Source organism: Centrocercus urophasianus, unplaced genomic scaffold (genome assembly GCF_019232065.1).
Source record: "Centrocercus urophasianus isolate 14NV4802_14NV808 unplaced genomic scaffold, USGS_Curo_1.0 seq_14, whole genome shotgun sequence".
Classification (NCBI taxonomy): Eukaryota; Metazoa; Chordata; class Aves; order Galliformes; family Phasianidae; genus Centrocercus; species Centrocercus urophasianus.
This window is the reverse complement of record NW_024884586.1, coordinates 15,796,792-15,802,791: the sequence shown is the minus strand read 5'-3', so window position 1 is coordinate 15,802,791 and position 6,000 is coordinate 15,796,792.

The following is a 6,000-nucleotide window of genomic DNA, read 5'->3' as shown; positions in this document are numbered from 1 at the left end:
TCCAGATTATAATGAGAGCATTCAAAGAGGATGGCAGTCACCAGCAGCTACAAAACTGAAAAACTGAAATTCAGGAGAAGAGTGCTCCAACAGAAAACAAGAGAAAAGGAAGGAATACAAAGGGAGAAGACATTGCATAAAGGAGAACTTAGAGACTTCAAAAGTGCTACTTTGAAGAAGACGAAATCAAGATGCAGAAAGAATGAGTTTACAAATGGAGGTCAAACCACAAACCTGAGTGACTAAGAATTTGCATGAGACATTGTGAATAAGGGAGTCCACCAAGACAAAAGGAAATTTTAAACAGGGAAGAAAGACAAACCCCAAAGTTAAATAATGAAACAGTGGGCAATATATCACCTGATCAAGTGAAAAATTTGGAGTTCTGTGAGTAACAGTTCCCAATATCTGATCTCTTACAGATGTGTCTTGTGATGTGATTTGCTGTTGTTCACTAACATCTGAACTATGACTGATGTTCATCCTGGTGCTCAGTATTAATAATAATTAATAATTGTGCATTCACTGGATGCAGCAGGTGCTGCAACCTTTCCATCACAAATGGCAAGCACAGATCTTTCTTCTTCACCTAGACATCAGTCTCCATGAAACCTGCAAAAGTTGGTATTCTTTAAAACCTTCACTCATCACTGAGATTGCAGCTTACCAATGAGTTTGAAAACGGGTCATTAAACATAGATGCTCACATAAACATATACACAGCTGAATCAAATAAGCCTTAAGAAATAAGACAAATTGGGTGGAACAAATTCTAGAGGAGGAAGAGCTGTGGTTATTGAGTGGAAAGGAGATGAATGAGGCAAGACAAAGAGAAAGCCGACTTTGTCGTGGCTTCAGGACAAATAGAGAAAGAGGAGATAAGATATATTGGGAATGCATCTAGTAGAAAGATGACAGGGAATAAGGCAGAAGAGAACAGTTTATTGAAAAGCTAGAGAGGAATGAATGGACAGGACAATAAAAGGCTGTGGCTTCTAGAGGAATATGAGAAAGATGGGTAAGAGAAAACTGCAACTCCCCAAAAATAGCCGTGAGCTCAGAAACTCAAGAGGAGATAACAAGGTAAGAAGACTATATGCAGTTTCTGCAGCAGTTGGAGATACAGCAGTGCTATATGGCTGACGGGACAGAAGGCAGCAGGGCACAGGCAGCCAGAGATGTGGAGTGGGGAAAGGATAAGCTGACATAAAGATGAACCACGTGAAGAAAAGGGAGTACTAGGCATTAGATCACTTCTGCCTTGCAACTGTGTGCCAGGGGATGAGGAGGCAGGCTGGAAGGGGCCGGCAGGCCTGCTCAGCTATTCTGGGCTGAGGACACTGCCAAAGGGGCAGGTGGAGCATAACTGGTAAATGCTTTGTTCATGAGAGAAATATTGAATTATGCCCAGTAATTACACGGCCAGAGAACTAAAGATAATTATGTGTCTGCACACCAGTGACTCTGGGAGTATCAATTAATCACTGCACCAGTCCAAGCCGGTTGTGAACTCCCCAGTAAGACCTGGCTCTGTCAGAGCAGGCTGCTACACTGGGATCAGCATCTTGGACAAACCGTGGGGCAGGAGGCCAGGGTCCTCTGGGCACATGGCCCTGCAGGCCCAGGAGCCAGCTGGCACAGAGGCACAGCAGCTCAAAACAGGGGGCGACCTGGAGGGCAGACCTGCCCTAGCAATGCAGGCCTCAGAAGAGGAGCAGGCACAGAACAAAATTAACATGACTGTAAAAGCCACAGCTGCTGTTCAGGAGGTGGCATTGCTGAGCACGATGAGAACCACACCAGTGTCAGCCAGCAGCTGTCAAAGACTGCAGAAATTGCAATCTCCTTCATTGCAGAAATCCCATGTGTTGGTACTTGCAGACTCTCTTTTCAACAGAGATTCTACCTTACAGAAAACACCAGAAAATGGTGCCTCTCCCAGTCAGAACATAACCAAAAGTTTTCCTAATATCGATAATTCTAAGATTTGGCCAGTTTTGCTTGTCACACTAATTTGCTGCTTGCAGGATCATAGCTTTTCCAGTCATGTTGAATTGTTGAAATGTTTTGGTACTTGGCAGTTTATGTATCATCCTCCCACACGTCATTAATTTGACAACGGACATTAAATCTTTCTGCCATGACTGCAGTCTTCTGAAATGAAGTACACGCAGAGGGTAAAAGAACCTCTGCCTGACTCCAAGCCACATCAGAAAAAGTGCAGAACGTACACAACTGTAAACCTAGCCAATAAGCTACAAATATTCACCGCTGATGTTCAGTAAATGAGTACTTTTCCTTCAGTTCACGATAAGTTTTGATAATTTCAACCTACAACTTCCTGTGCCTCTATTCCATCATCTGCAAAGGAGGAACAGGCTTCTAGGCTCCAAGAGGCAATGCTTCATTAAAAAGCAAACGTTCTGCACATGGAATTAAAAAAATGTCATTTTTCTTCTAAAAGTTTGCTTCAATTAAATTGTCCTCCCTCTCCCTATTTATAGTATCCAATTGCTCTACTTTCTATCCTGACATGTCTCTCTGTCCTGAGGTCACTGGAATGTCCTGTCCTTGACACAAAGGGAGGTTAGCAACAGTGACGTGACAGGAGGATAAAAAACAGATTTGCTTCTGTCAGCCAGTGCTGAAACACAGATGTTGAAAACTGTTTAAGATCACAGAAATTGTTCCACATGACATACGGGCAGGAGCTCCACTCCATGGTTCTTATCTGAAGGAGGTTAGTTGCTCTTAGCACAATCTTTCCTTGCTGTTGTCTTTATGGTGCTCACAGCATCTTTGTAATATAGACCAAACCTACAATTCTTAGCATGTTACGTGTTGCAGTTTAGAAATAAACATTGCTTAGAGGAGAAAAATGGCCCTCTATTTTTAGAACAGAAGCACAAAACAGAAAATACAGAAAAATATTCAACTCTTCAACTGTGAGTACTATGTAATTGTAAGCTTAGTTTTATTAATACCATCACATATTAGGTACCTGTATGATACAACCATTCTCATGGAGACGTTCTCTCTGCATTATTTATGCATATGGCACTATACATAGATGAGCTTTGAATAAAGGTACTTACAGCAAGTTCCTTGTATATGACAAAATAGAAATAATGTCTGAGCATACAGTCCCTTGAAAGTGATAAGTGTTCTGAAATTACTGCTTGTGCTTTCTCTCATGGGTCTCATGATTAATTCAAGTAATGAGTATGCGGCTCTGAATTTCATATACATAAGAGCCAGATGTTTAACACTGAGATTAAAAAAAAAAGCATTTATGAGACATAGCTCAGAGAAACACAGTGCTGGAGGCAGTCTTCACAGCCTCAGCCTCCTTGGCCTGGATGTCTTTCCAAGGATGCTACACTTGCAGGTCAGTCCAGCAAGAGAGAGAGATGCAATGGGCATAACAGGACTAATGACAAAGACTTTTCCACTGTAATTGAACAAATCATTTCACCTGCCACTGACACTGCTGGTTTTCTTGCTGTTCCCAAGCAGTGTGAATCAATGAATAAATAGGACTGCACCGATCTTTCGTCTGCGAAAAGCACATACAGCTGTGAAGGAAATAGAGGTGGAACAGTATAAAAACTCCAGCTAAATACTGCTAGGGTTATGGATATTTGGATAAACTGGGTTAAGATTCTTGAAGGAAGTCAAGTAACCACAAGCAAGTCTGAAATATTAATATGGGAACAGACAGTTGTACAAGCCAGTAGCAAAAAAGTAATTAATTTTGTGCGAATATCATTTAAAAAACAGCATATTGGAAGAGGATGTGATTGCTAAACACACTAGCAGTCCACCTGCTACTATCTACACTGCTTTTACAAGACACATCTCTTGAGCACATCTGTGTAAATAGATTAAACTGTAGATGTTTCTTATCTATATTTAGCACACACAGTTCTGCAAAAAGCACTCCACTTACAGTGGTCAGAACAAAAGAAAAGATGTACTGAGTAAGTGGAGAGGGTGATGGTGACAGTTGGTGGTTCCTGAGGCTGAAGTCTTTCATGTAACAACAGCACTGCGGCATAAGCTTACTTTGTCATTACTGTTCACCTACCTTCATCTGCAAGGACTAATTATGGAGGTGAAAGATATACCTATAAACCTTGCTGTCTTCCCTCCTTAAACTCCTGGTTAACAAATGTGATATTGATACTACTTCCTGTCTCTTAGTCACTAGAAGATGCATTGGTTAATCATATGCCAAGACAAATGTACACCCTCAGGTAATTCAACCTGCTGGGAGAAAACGAAGCAGCTGAGAAGGTACTGAGATATTTTCCAGCAGGGGTAAGGAGCCACTACCAGATATTGACAAAAATCAGTCAGAGAAGAGCAGGTTTTCTTTTTGATCTCAGACATATTTTCTCTATCAGCTATTTCTGCAATTCTCCTATTTATTAGGGTCTGATAGCCAGCTCACAGCAATATTCCCTAGTCCTTCTCTGGTAGTCACCACTGCTAGAATAGTGAATCTCTTTAAGGCTAAATTTCTCCTTAGCAATATACTTCTCTTTCCCAGAAACATAAGAGGCTTGGAATTTGCATTTCAGCCAGCTGGTGATGAAGGAGGATGTCCTGAAGCAAATGAGCAATAACGTTTGCCTCCTACCACAATTTAGGGTAGCTCAGAAATCCATCCACCTTTTCTCCTCCCTACCCTGTTCCATCCTCCTGATCTCCTTCCAACACTGCAGCAAGCTGCTTTGAGAGCCCCAGCAGCGCAGGGTTCTGCAGCTCTTGGCCTGCTGCACTCTGCAGCAGCTGTCGAACAAAGCTTTGTTTGCCCGACACAGCAGTTGGTTGGCCAGGTTGTGCTCACTCATAAATGGAAACTCACACCTGCCCCACCGCAAGCCAGATGCAGGGCTGAGGAAAGCTGGGCAGTGCACTTGTGGTCAGACCTGTAGCAGACACAGTCTCTCACCACAGCACTGAATGTCAAGGCTTTGGCCACGTGCATTGGATCAGGCAAAGGCGCTGGCATTTAATCTGCCTCCTGCAGAAATGTTGTGATTAGCTGCAAATGCGGCACTTGTACTAATGAAAAATGCTTCCTAAACTTTGTGTCTTTGGCATTATGTTGTGCTAGAAAAATATAGTATTTTTCAGCTGAATTCTAAAGAAAATCAGGAAGGTCTCCTGAAGAAGCACAGATTATTCTTGTAACAACAGCATCTGTAACAACATAAAGTTCTCACTCGTTGGAACAAGTGCTTTCTCTAGATCAAAGTGTTGTCTGTTTTTATGACTAGTTTCATTATGCTGCAAAGTGAACATATTCTGATTGAGAAAGCAGATAAAATATTTCAACCACTACTAAGTAGTAACTTCTTGTCTCTTAATACTTGGCTCATTATTTTTGAAATAAATACAGCTCTTAAATCAGATCATTTCACATGGCAGTAATAAGATAAAATGTTCACTAGTAGTTAAAGTTCAGGAAATAACAAAAGTATTTAAATAAAAACGTCCAACGCTAAGTGAAATTCTGAAATTCTGAAATTAACTTATTCAGAAGCAGTTTTCATTTCAATAAATATTCCTGAGGAGACTTTACTGAAATTTTTAGGTTTAAAAATAAAAGTTCCAAAACATTTCTTTTGCCAAGACATTTCAATTACACTTTCTTACCAATTCTATACTTCTCTAGACTTCTTTGGTATTTTGGTATTTTTCTTCTACACATCCTTATCTGAAAGAGAAGAAATCCCCATTCATCTTTCTAGTTGTACTGAAATTGGCTGTTCCAAACTTTGAGGTCAGGCATGTCACTTAAGCTCAACAGCTTTGGCTCTTAAAAGCAAGTTATCAGCAGATCTTGTCTGAAATCAAGTTCAAATCCAGAAACTGGGAAGCATCTACAACTTACAGATACATTCCCTGAAGATGGTGAACTCCCAGCTCTTGTTTCTGTAGCAGTTCTCCACTCCATTTGAAGTATTCCTGCACAATGCATTTAGCACCTCT